The sequence below is a fragment of the Apus apus genome, chromosome 18 (assembly GCF_020740795.1).
Source record: "Apus apus isolate bApuApu2 chromosome 18, bApuApu2.pri.cur, whole genome shotgun sequence".
Lineage (NCBI taxonomy): Eukaryota > Metazoa > Chordata > Aves > Apodiformes > Apodidae > Apus > Apus apus.
This window is the reverse complement of record NC_067299.1, coordinates 6105218-6118445: the sequence shown is the minus strand read 5'-3', so window position 1 is coordinate 6118445 and position 13228 is coordinate 6105218. Positions and strand designations below refer to the sequence as shown.

General features: G+C 44.6%; 1 protein-coding gene across 16 annotated transcripts in view; it reads left to right on the top strand.

Annotated features, from left to right (window-relative positions):
• The window catches only part of MSI2 (musashi RNA binding protein 2), a 238589-nt gene that overhangs the window by 84867 nt on the left and 140494 nt on the right, over positions 1 to 13228 (top strand). The gene's annotated exons all lie outside the window — the stretch shown is intronic.

Here is a 13228-nt window from a genome sequence, read left to right as displayed (position 1 = left end):
CTATCTAGAGGGATCTTAGTGCTGCTGACTTCCATGGAGCTTACTGGATCCTCAAGGCTTCTGGATGCATGGCCAGGAGAGGTGTAGAGCTTGCAGAGCCCTCTGCTTGGAAAGGAGTTTCTGATGCCACCTTCCATGGAGACTCCTCTCAGCCCCACTGTCTGCGAGCTCCATACAGCTTGATTCCTGTCTTTTGGAGTGCAACAGCTGATGATTTAGATGCATGCTTGCATGAGGACACCACAGGGTATCCCAAAGCAAAGCAGCTCGCATTCCTTGTAATTAGCTTATGTTTCTTTTAACTTGGCCAGGCACTATTTTGTTGAGGGCTGAGGAGGGGAGTTCGTAAACTGTTCCTGTGCTGGATTGATAGTTGTTTTGCAAACCATTCATTTTATTTTCAATAATAATCTTCGATTCCAGCAGGATGTTTACAGCCTGTTGAGCCTTTTATTAAAGGATTACATGAGCTTTTGGATGTTTCTTCTGTAGTTACTTATAATTGCAGAGCTCCTCTAACCTGTATTTTTGAAGTTAATAATAGTTTCAATATAAGTGCTTTGCATATTGTCTGGATGCTGTCTTAATACAGTCTTTCTAATTTCACCATCTGGTAGTTTCATGCTTGCAGTTTCACAGTCCCTCCAAATGCAGACAACCAGGCTGTGGTTTTCAGAGGTGACTAGTGATTCAGGACACTTCAGTTCTGCTCTCAGGCTCTGCCTTCCTTGAGATAGCTTAAAAGAAGGCAAAGCTTTTGGAGAATCAAGTGTTTTTTCAAGTGTCTTAATTCGAAGGCTAAAGAAATTAAGGATCTGAAAGTAGTTGCATGAGTTGCAGTCAAGGTAGGAGCCCATTCCTCTGGCAGTGGAGCTGGGGCTGTTCTGCTGAGATGGTCCAGTGTGTGGTCAGTCATTGGAGCTCAGTTCCTGTAGGACTCGGGCTCACCAGGCTCGGCCCCTGTGCCACCTGGTGACCTTATTCAGTTGTTTCCTTGTTTAATGCTTCCCTGTCCTAGATGGTGACAAGGAGGTGAGTTTGGTGAAGCGGGTGGTGTTCCGGAGAGGCAAGTTGGCTGTGTCACCATGGCTCAACCTCCCGTGCTGGCGTTCAGGTTCTCTCCACTGCACTTGGCTGTTTATCCGCTGAGACGCTTTGTGGGGTGCTTTGAGGCTCTGGTTGCAAGATTGAGGCTCTGGTTGTGAGAAGATGCAGAGCTAGTTAATGACTTTAGGAAATGAGGACTTGTGGGCCAGCTAAATTAGAGGACTCATTAGCATGTTTCAGTGGGTGGGATGCTGCATTCAGGTATAATGACCCAGGATTGGCCTCGTGGCACCCTGTAGGAGCTGCTTCCTTCTCCCTTGTCCATTCTGTGGCCCCACCTGTCCTTGACTTGCTTGCTCAGGTTGCAAGCTCTTTGTGGCAGGTGCTGGTGATGGGGCTGTGCCACACTGCTTAGCACACAAGCCTCATTTGCCAGTCAAACCATTGCAATGCACACGGTGGGCAAGGGCTGTATTTGCTTGGAGCTTTCTTAAGAGAAAGCAGATTGCATGACATAACTCAGGTGTCGAGCAGCCGCCCATATTTGATAAGAGCATCTCAGGTGACTTGGTCATTGAAATGCTGAGCTTATTTATTGGGGTGGAAAAAATTGCTTACCTACTGCTGTGATTCTTGAAATCCTGTTTGTACTTGCTGTGGGGAACAGCTTTGCAACCAAGGGGAGGTTGTTTTGGTAACTGGAGGCAGTGCTCAAAATACCTGAGGTGCTTAGAGCAGCCACCAGCTTTGGGGCTGGGCGGACTCGCCTGTTTAGCTGCAGTTGGCAGGAAAGGGCCTAAAGTGTAGAATTTGAAACTGCAGCTTTTTGAAAAGTAAATGCCAGAACCTTTTTCTGCTAGGGAAAGAAAACTTGTTTTAGCTGACGCTCTTTCCTCACTTTACCAGTGAAAATGCCTCCAAACTCGTTTACAATCAGAAGGAAAAAAAAGAAGCCATTGTCTTAGTACCTAATCCTGACAGCCTAGTGCAGTTGTTTCTGTGATCCTCTGTTATTCGAGTCAAAGATGTTTCAAACATTCTTGCAAACAAAATAAATTCACTGGCTGTGTTAACCCATCCAGGGTCTGCAGTGTTGCCTGTGGGCAGACATGTGAGAAACTGGCTGTGAAGACCCAATTTTTAAAAGAAATTTTTATAAGTATGAAAAGTGAGGAGATGGAAGGGGCAGCACGATGGGGCTGTGCTCTGACCCCCATGTCCCATCCCTCTGGAGAGGCCACGAGTGCCCTGAGGTCTCTGCAGGGCTGGGGCCTCTTTTTTTATGGCTTTCTGGGAGTGTAAGAGAGACGGTGCCATCCGAGATGAGGACAGGTTGGAGTGTTTAAGGTTTCTGGTATCATTTTTAAAAAAAAAGAAGAAGAAAAAGAAAAAGCAGCAGCCTCTGAAAGCCGCACCCCGAGGCTTGTGACCAGCAGAAGGCCCCAGACACTCACGAATTCAGCTTCTCTCAGGACGTGCGTGTTCTGCACCTTTTAAGCTGCAAGTGGCTGATGATGAGGGACATGGTGGGGTTCATTTTTTCCAGTTCCCTTTACAGAGCTCCTGTGAAAGTAGCCTAGTCCTTATTTTGCCACTTGCAATTATACTTCACATGGCGAACTGTGTAATTAGTTTGGAAGACTTATGCCTAGTCATTGGTTAAGCCTAATCGGCTTTGGCTTTTCCCAACAACAAAGTGAGCTTATTTTCCTAAGCTGAAACAACTCTGCTCCCTTTGTTCCTCTCTTTTATTGTCTCATTCCTTTCATTCTGTTTTACTGCCAAAGTTTTGTTTCATTAGGCCTACAAGTCATTTCCAATCCAGTGGGCTGCTACAATAAGGCCTTTATAACTCAGCTGCCCTGGTTCCCATGTCCCTTCTGGTCTGGAGCCAGGACGTGCTGTTTGACATGGGATTTTAACCCTTTCCCTGCCCCAGCTCCTGGTCCCCCCATTGCCACGTTGGTGTGGAGCAAGCCAGGCTCAGACATGGGGCAGAGGGGCCACCCAGTGAGCTTAGGAACTCAAAACATTGTATGTGGTCATTAACTGATAGGTTAATGTGGTGTTGGGCTCCAGGTACAGTTTCTGACCCAGTTATTAAAACAGAATTCTGAGTGAAAATCTTCTTAGTGAAAATGCCATGATCAGTCTTGGTCGGCACAGTCCCATGAATGAAAAGACTGTGTCCTTCCAGCCCTTGTTTCCAGCACCATGGGAACAGTTATGGTAAAAGTATGTTTCAGTTGTCTTGAGCCATTAGATTAGCTTCTATGTGACTGCTGTTGTAAAGAAAATAATGATAATATTTTCTTGTGTGAGAGAGAATAAATGTAAATGTATACTTTTTGGAAAAAGAATGGTGATTTTTAAAGAAGAGGTGTGAAATAGTTTTGTGGATAAACAATACTTTTGCATACTGTTACTTCAGTCTGCTAGAAAATCAGATTGATGTTGGAGACCCCAGCTGTTTTACGTCTTGTAAAAATCTCAGATCAGGAGCTTTGGCTCTATGTTATTTCTTTCACAACAAACCTCGCATCACTTTTGGGGGGGAGGCTGCGGCACTTGCTTTTTATCTTACGTCTTCAGATGAAATTGGAACGGCCCCATATGCATTAATTTTGCTTTCTGTTCTGGCTTGCCACAAGGTCCCTCAGACAAATCGCAGGCATGTTTCAACTTTGCTTGGAATATGTTGTTTCCACAAGAATGGCTTTTAAGAAATTTTGAAACAAGACAGGATTTTTGAATTACCTCTCTGGATCCAAAGCATTTGGTACAGTCACTTGTTATTTCCTGTGAGATGCAAAACAGACCAGTGGAATAATAATATCTAGCTTCTGTTGTTCCTTGGGTTCTTTTTTTTTTTTTTCTTCTGGGCAACTGTTGAGCTTTTGAAAGATCATAATTGTCTTATCTCTTCCTTCTGTGGCCAGTATTTAACATCTCAGCAAGTCAGAGGAGGGTAACCTCTCCAGCCCTGTGCTGCAGGCATGCCTGGGCAGAGCCCTGGTGCTCCCTTGCACAAAAACTAAACCTGAGAGGGACAGCAAAATGTGAGAATGAGGGTTTCCTTCTTTGGTGATAAAATGTCACGTGCTATAACATAGCCATGCAAATAAATGACCAGTTTAGCCTTTGAAAAAATAGTATTTTCTGAGTAGGAGACAAAAAAGTCCCTCTGCTTTCTCTGCGTAGCTGTGCAGGGAGGGGCCAGAGGGAAGAGGGGGGATGCAAACCCAGGATTTCAGCCTAATTGGGTGGTTTACAGAACTTGCTTCCTACATGTTTTCCTCTCTGACAGCTGTGAAAATAGAAATGAAGAAAACAGGAGGGAAAACTCCTCCTCGATTGGCAAGGCTGTCTGGGTGTGAACGAGTTAATGTGCCAGTGCAGTATTAAGCACTCCAGTGGTTTACTTTTCCCTGAGACCTTGAGTATGGCCTCTGAAGATGTTATTACAATAGAGTTGTTAGCATGAGAAAAGGTGGTTTTCTCTCCATGGGTTCATTTTGGGGGGATTTGGAAGTCTGTGCAGGGCTTGGGGCTAAGGCTGGGATCAGGAGGGGCAAGGAATTTTGCATGTGTGAAAGTGAAAGCTTGGTTAATTTAGACTCGGCATAGAGTTTGAATTGTATTGTTACATCTGTTGGACATTGATATGTTGATTTAATAGTCAATAGGATACATGGATGATCTATTCTTAAAGTATTTGCTTTGCAGAAAAGTCATTTTTTGGTTTGACAAGTTGTTAGCCTTTCACATTTTTCAGCACTGTTATTTCCAGATTAAATATTTGTGAATTGGTTGCATTTTATGAAATGAAGGGACAGATTTGGACACTTATTTACTTTCTAGTCTGTAATAGCCTGAGTTCCCAAAACATTTGTAATATGCAGTAAAATAGAGAATGTGTTGGCAGTTTTTAGCTGCCGCTAACAGCACTGTTCCCTTGAAAAGGGAGCTCTAGACCTGGTACAAAAGAGCTTGTAGCTCCTGAGATTCTTTTCTATCTAAACTACCGGTGTGTTCCTAGTTAAGAGGTTGCTCAATTGAAATCACTGCACCTCCTTAAAACAGAGCAAGCAATAGACAAATACGTCAGCGATTGCAGCTTCTGATAAATTTGGGACAATGGAAAATGTGATTTGTGGGGCCTGTTCTGTTGCAGTGACACGGAACAGCCCTCAGCCTTGGTCAGGCTGCTGCCTCTGCCCTTCGCTCGGCCTTTCAAGTGCCAGGATTTCTGGATTTCCCTACTTGAACAATATCTCCATGGTATTCCAAAGGATAATGAATATTCCTTGAAATTTTTGCTTTGACATGTGGCTAAGGGCTTTGGGATGTAGTGGTCCCTCATAGCCTAAAGCCCTTTTTATTCTTTCTTTTCCTTCCCACGCATGCTCTTTTATTTAGTTTTGTTGTTGTTTTTGTTGTTTTTTTTTTTTAAACAAACTGAGAAACTTGATCATTGCTTTAAAAGCAGCCAGAGCTTTCATTCTGTCCATGAAAATTGTCCACAGGAAGTCAGTTTTTAGGTGGTCTGTAATAAGACACATGCTTTATGGAAGCGGTTTTGTTATAAATTAGATGTTGGTTTCTACCTGGATTTTATGAAAAGAGGAAATGTTAAGGCAGGATTTGTGGGTAAGAGGGCTGTATCAGAAGCCAGCAGAAGTTTGAAGTACGTTTTTCTTTCCTTTTCTACTCTGGTTAAATGAAATGGTGAGGAAGCTTTTGTGCTGTAGTCCCATAACCCTGGTGAGATCAGGTAATTGTGGTGGGGAGTCGGGGCCCCCAGCATCTGTCTTCTGTTTCCCACTGTGCCACCCACTTGCTGCTGGAGGTGGGTGAGCTGTTTTGTCTCCCCTTACGTTTCCTTGCCTTTTTTACTTAGCAGGTTCTGAAGGACATGTGAAATGTCAACTTGCCAGCCCTTGTGTCACGCACATCCCACACCAGGGGGGACACAGGGGCAGCAGAGCTGAGGGGCTGGAGCTGCACTGGCTGGAGAGATGGCCTGAGCATCCCCAGCTCCCAGGAGCCACAAGGGCAGGGCATCCTGTCTCAAAAATGGATTTAAGACAACTCTGCTATATCCTGATTTTTTTAAAATTTATTTTTACATGAATTTGCAGCTGGTGCCCCATGTTCTGTCTCACGTACTTCAGAAGTAGTAGGGGAGCTGTATTGGTCATAGAGTCGTAGACTGGTTGGGTTTTTCACCCACTTTTATTTTATGCAAACCCAGTAAGCTGTCTAAAATACCTGACAAATTTAGCTACTCATGTCTAGTAACATCTTTAATTCATCCCTGGAGAGGTCTTGGATTCAGCTCCAGTGCAGATGAGTGGGGTTGTAGATGTAGGGCTTCTGGGGAAGGAAATGCTTCGTTTTTGTTGTGCTGTGGTAGCATCTTGGAGCCCCTGTTTTGGAGCAGGGCCTACAAGGGTGGCTGTTCTTCAGAAAGACTCTGGCCCAACGAGCTGCATTGAAAGCAAAAGGCAGTGGTGTTAAACCACTGCAATAGGAGTGAGGGAAAATAATTCTAATAGGTGTTTCCAATATATGCTGCGAAATTGCATCAGATTCCACTTTGGCACTTGTCTTGAAGTGCAGCCTCTTGGACTCTCCAGGAACATATTTATCAGTGTAGGCACCACTCCTGACAACCCTGGAAGTGAGAGCCTGTGCCCAGAACGTTGCTTCTGTTCTTTGAGTAGCTCAGCTGAGGGTGCCAAAGCTTTGCCTTGGGAAAACTCATGTTTTAGCATTGATTCTCTAATGAAAAAATAGCAGCAGTTATTTAAAACTGTGTATGGTGTAATTGAGGCTTGTTCTGTGCTGCTCACCAATTGGGGGTAGGCTCATCAGCTCAAGTGAGTTAGTTAAAACATAATTGATTGGAGAGTAAGCGTTTGATCATTGTCATCACACTACATAATAAATACACCAGTGTTGAGTGATAGGATGTGAAATGTGAGGGTTTTTTAAATGGAGCTCTGAGTCCAGGCCCTTAAGAAAAGGACTATAAAAGTGTCCATGAGGAATTTCATATAAATTGTTCCAAACATGGAAAAAGAACACACAGTACTGGAAGGAGGTGTAGGAATGATTTTTTTTCCACCTGGGAAGGAATGGGTGCACTGGTAACCTGTTTAGCTGGTGCTGCCCAGGGTGAGCAGAGGGATGCCAGACACTCCACCATCTCTGTCCCCAGGAGCTGGTGACCCCTTGCCCAGCCTCATGCCTGCAGAGCCTCCTGTACTCCCAGGAATACTGCTGTGCCCTCCTCCAGCAGTTGTCCCAGCCCTGTCTGCCTTTCACCTTGCTGTACTGTGTGAAGTTGTTTGATATGCAGCTGGATTTTAAAAAATTACATTTTTCTGATGGAAAATTTATTTTGAAAGTGGAGGGTTCTGTGCAGCACAGCCTGGTGGTTCTTGGTTGTTGTTTTTTTTCTGTGTGCTTGTTCTTTTTATTTATTCCCATGGGTTTCCATTCTGCTGCTAAAAATCCACAAGAGGATTTTCAGTCAGTCCTAGAGGCGCAATAACCGAGCTTTGTTCACATGTGCGATACTGAGGTGCGACCAGTTTAATTAAACTTATGCTAATTCTACACAGGCAGAACATAAAGTTCATTTGATGTCCATCTTCTGCATGTATATCTCTGTTAGAAGTCAGTATTTAATTTTCTGGGGAAAACATGGGCCTGAGCTTATGTTTTGGTAGCAGTGGGGTGGGAGCTGAGCATGGCAGTTTGGTCCTGGTCCCTCCTGTCAATAACAGCCTGGCGCTGGGCAGCACGTGCGAGGGAGAGCTGTGCTGTGTGTGGCACAGAGTGTGTGTTTATAAATATAACTGCACAAATGGGGACAAGGGCGAAGTAGCTCAAATGAAGAGCCAATTAAGATAATCTAAGCAGAATGAGGATTAACTGCCTCCTGCTCTGAAGGGTACCTGAAATGCATGTGGACAGTTTAGGGCAAGCTGTTGTCTCTGTCGGGGACATTGCATGAGGGTTTGGGGTGGAAGGAGTTAAAATTGGTGTTTTCAACCTATTCTCCAGGGCAAACTGTTGTTGAAATGGTGATTCAGGCTCCTGAATCACTGTGGGTCCATATCACAGAAGATATTTCTTTGCTGTAATGTCATCCCTGTGGAAGTCTGAAGAGAAGTTTTGGCTGTGTCATGCAGAAGTGATCGCTCATACAAAAGGAGTTCACATTCTGCAGTTTTTCTTTTCCCAGAAAGCTGAGAACACTGGCAAGTCTGTCAGGGAAGAAGCAGTTATGTGTTTTCTTCATTAAAATGAGTTGCAGTGCCTGTCGTGACCTTCCCTGCCACTCCTGATGTGGAGGGAGGCTGGTCTGATCCAGGCTGGTGGTGAAGGCAAGAGGACGTTTGTGCATCGATTTTTAAACCTCAGCAAATAGAAACATCCAGGATTCCACCTTGAGCACCTATTTATTTTAACACTGGCATTGCCAAGTGTTTTGGGTGTGTGTCCCCTGCAGGGGCTGAGCTGTGAGCTTGTCCTAGGGGTGTTTATTGGGAAGGAGGGGGTGCAGCAGATTCCGCTGTGGCGATGCTCCGTTTCAGGGGAAGTTGCTGTGCAAGCGGCGACTTTTCGGGAGAAGGTCCCTCTGTTGACTCTATTACTCTGATGAGTGGTTTAGCAAGTTCAGATTGGTGCCATGTTAATTGTCAGGACTGGGAAGGTGGGAGCAGATTTCACCGGGGGCAATGGAAGAGATCCAATGAATTTCCACTCTGTTTCCCTGCTCGGCAAACCAGCACTTGCTGTCACTTTGCATAAATAGGTTTATTTCACAGGGTCAGCCATCACCACTCCCCCTCTTCCCCTCCCGGCCCACCCTCCCCTGAAGGATAGGAGGCCGACGAGCATTTAATTTCCCCAACAGCAGGTGCTTGTCATCCATCTGAAGATAGCTGCCAACATCTGGTGCGATTGCCTCAGCAAACGCAGTAACAAGGCGGCCTGCAGTTCAAACGCAGGGAGAGCATTGCCTCTTTAATGATAACAAGCTGTTGGCTTCCCCTCTGAGATGAATTCATCTCACAGATGTTTGTCTAGTTTTGGCAATCTTATCACTATAGCTTTGGTGATTATGCTCAACTGGAGACTATTACTATAAAAGAAGTTTGAACTAGTTCCACTTTGCCCCCCTCCCCCCTCATTATTTATTTATTTATCCATTTATTTATTTGCTTTCTAGATATAATTTGTATCAACAATTGTAGTGTTGGTCCCATTACCCAAGTACCCGTCAGAGTTTTTATTGCATCTGCTGAACAGTAGCTTGCTACTTGACTTTCAGCACTGGCGAGTGTCTTTCAGCCACACTGACATTTTTAACATTCCCCCATCAACAGCTTTGTGGTTTGAACCCTCTATTTAACACTACATTTTCTGGGATTACTTGGCGCTCGCTCTGTCTGTTCTCTCTAATAACTGCAATATACTGACTATTTCTGCAACGCGCCAGTCGCCAAGAATGTTCTGGATACTTCCTTTTGGACAGCAGCACTCTGGTGACCTTGGCAGGGGTTCGTAATGACAATGTACAGCCATCTTCATTGTTGTATCTTAAGCGTTTCCAGCCTCAGCATGATCATACAAAACGTGGAGACCTGCAGGCTGAGGACTTCAGTGTTTGGTTTTTTTCTGCCGTTGTCTGGTTTTCTAACATTTTGTTGTTTTGTTTTTAAGGACACATTTTTCTCCTGAGCATGTAGAATTTAATTCTGGTAAATAGGATTTATTTTTGGAAACATGCTTGTGAATAGGTGACTCATGCCTGAATGAAGATGTGTCACTGTTGGTGGGGACACCACGTATATAATTTCTAAGTCTATAAATAGATGTCAGTCCAAGTATTGGTGACACGGGGATGCTTTGCACTGACTCGTTAGCTGCAGAGTGGCTTCTGAGGAAAGTGTTTAGAGTGTCAGTCTCTCCTGCTGGAGCGGTAATTTCTGCTGATATTTAAGGAACAGACATCAATAGCTTTGTAAAAAGCAGAGTGCTTTAATTGGCACAACAGAAATCAGAATTCAGACACATTCCCACGCTGCTGTCGTGGGGTATATTCATATTGCTTCTCTCCATTGCAGAGGTGGAGAACTAAGTTGCAGAATTTGGATGCTTGTCAAAGGCCATGAGTGTCACCTGCAGGACCCTGAAATTCAAAAACTCGTGTTTGTTCATTTCATGCATGTGCTAATTTCTGTGGCTGAGGGAGATTTTAAGCTAAACGTTCAGGGTTAGAGATCACTACAATTTTCAAAACCTGGCAGTATCAGTTCCCTCTTCCTGTCGCTGATGCTAAACTAGTTACATGTTGTTGATGTTTGCACAACACCATTTACCCACCAACACAGCACATATGGTTTAATGTCTGTCTTTTTCCCTGCTTCTGCTGTAGTTACAGTATTATTAAAAATCCATTAAATTTTAATGTACATCATAAAGTATGTGCTCCTGTGAATGCAAGCACAGATAATTATTTCTGATGAATAAACCAAAAGGACAAGTATGTAAGAAGTTCATCCTGCAGCTTTCAATTTTCATTATATACATCTCCTGCAGGGGCAATCGTTGTGATGTTGCAGCTGGTTATTTCTGTGGCCTGGCTCTCCCTAGAGATGGATGATGACAATGCAAACTTGAACTAGCAGAAGTGCCAATGTTTTTGAGGGCATATTTGTAGATAAATGGTTTACCAGGGGAGGTAACCCTCTGGAAGGGAGAGGATGTGAAGAGCACTGCAGCACAGCGGCAACTTTTTCAGAGTTTTTGTTCAGCATACGTTGGCTTTGTGGAATCTTGGAAAGTAACCCAATTATTTCTCGTTAAAATAACCCAGAAATCTAGCAACAAGCAAGGTGTCATTGCTAAAACACCACCAGGAAGCTAGGCAAGCTCTTCTTGGTTTCCAGGGCCTGAAGCAGGCAAGGGAATCATTAAAAATAATGCATTACAGTGTCCATAAAGTTTCATGCAGTATATAATGGTCCATAGGGGCCTCACCTAGTTTTCCATATATGATACATACATAATGGTTACAGCTTCTCATTAACTTCCCCGTAACACTGAATATATTCCCGTTAACACCCCCTTCAGGCTTCATGTTATTTGCCAAGCATTTCCTAATAAGCAGGAACTTAAATATTTATCATGCTTGCCTCCTGTCCCCACCAGGCTAAAGCCGTTGTTGGCCTCTCTCCTGTCTATTTAATTTCCTCTTCCTGAGTGAGAGAAAACCCAGCTCTCTTGCTGAGGGGACTTCCCTGGGGTTCTTCTCCTCTGGTTTTAAGAGCCCACCCACCCCAGTACTTCTTGTGATGAAGAGCATGTCTGTGCCCAGAGAATTAACCTTGGTGTAGCACACAGCCTCTTGCACAGACCTTGGGCTTAGCAACAGCACATAGCCCTTAGCTATCCCCAGTAAGAAAGCCCAGTTAATCCCAAGAAGTCCTAGAGATCCTACCAAAGCCTTTGTACCTGTGATTTCTTTGCACTTGGGCATTAGTGTTAAAGCTGCTTGGGACTTGATGGATCCTCCGTGGTGATTTCGTTGCTTTTTGCCCTGCAAAGGTGTCTTTCAGAGCTTTGTGCTGCTGGTGGCAAGAGTTTTAGCTGAGTTTGGATACGTTTACTACTGAGGAAAGATGTTTTGAGCTGGTATGGTCTGCAGGGAGTTGGATCTAGGTGGTATTTAAGGTCCCTTCCATTTTATGATTCTGTGAGTCCAGGAGTAGAGAGGAGAAAGACGGAGTTAATGGCTGTGCTGGGACTATAGTTTAGGAACGTGGCTTTGTGGACCTGGCACTGATTTGCTGTCGGATTTTGGTCTCATTCGGGTCCCCACCCAAAATCTGGGACTAATAGTGCGGCTTTCCTATTGCCACGGTGACTGCAGGCTTTCCTGAGGGGGAGTGAGGGTGTCTGTGTGCAGCACCTTGCCATGACCTTGAGCAAAGTCACAGTGCTGCTGTGGTACCAAATGATGACAAATAAATTCACCTTCACACAGTTTAGTCTAGCTGGCTTTGTTCCTTCATCCCTGATCCTCCCTGCAAAGGATTTTGTTTACTTTTCCTGAAATGGAAGAGGCCCTGTTACATAGTCCTCTTTCAAAAATAAACCTCTAAAAAGGAAAACAAAAGAGAAGGAACAGAATCATTTGAGGTCTGATAATAGAGAGAAGATACTGATCTTGAATCCAAGGCAACTTGAACCAGAGGTTTGTTTAAGCATAACTTGAATTCTACCTTTTTTTGGATGATATGAAACTCTCCTCTTGTATTTTGTGAAAACAATCAGAAAAGAGAACTGCAGTAAAATTCTAGAAGTAACAGCTATTGATTTTTTTTGTCATCCCCTCCCCCCCCCACCTTATTCAGTTAGGTTTATGCTCTGAAGTTCACAAAGTCAGTTAAGTGCTACGGAAAAGCTGTATTTCATTTGACCTTTCGATTTGTAATTTGACTTTAAGAGAGTAAAAATCTCTGGTAAAAGACCAGGTTGCATTGCTTCCAAGCCCAGCAACAGATTCTTGAACTGGGAGAATAAAAAGGAGTGAGAAAGAGTGAAAACCCTTACCTGCTGTCTGAGGGGTCCATGGGACCCCGGGGCTCCCCTGTGTGCTGTGCTCTCACCCCAGCCAGCTCTATATGCTGCACTTGGGGTGTGCTACTCGGTTTATTGAGCTTTCCTGGTATTTATGTAGTTACTGGCCACCTGAAATGTCTTATTCTTGTTTGGAGCTTGGAAAGCCTGCCTGTCAAGATGGGAGTGAGCTCTCAGTACTCGGCGGCGTGGGAGTGAGCTGTGCTGGCTGTTAGTGAAATCTGGATTCATTTACTTGATGGGCTCTGTAGGCTGTGATGACTCCAGAGGAGCCCATCGTGTCAGAAGAAAAGAGCTGCAGAGACTAAATGCCCAGTGATGGCAAAAGCAAGCAGATCAACATAAACACTGCTCCATCTTCCCTCTGCCTCCCTGGAATGTGACCTTGTCTGTCGTGCTGTGGGGACCCCAGTGCCAGCCGTGGTGGCTGCGCAGGGGCGAGCGTCCCACAGCTGCCGTGACCTTGTGTCAGTGCTCACTGCCTGTCCCAGGGCCAGGGACCCTGTCTGCAGGAGCAGCT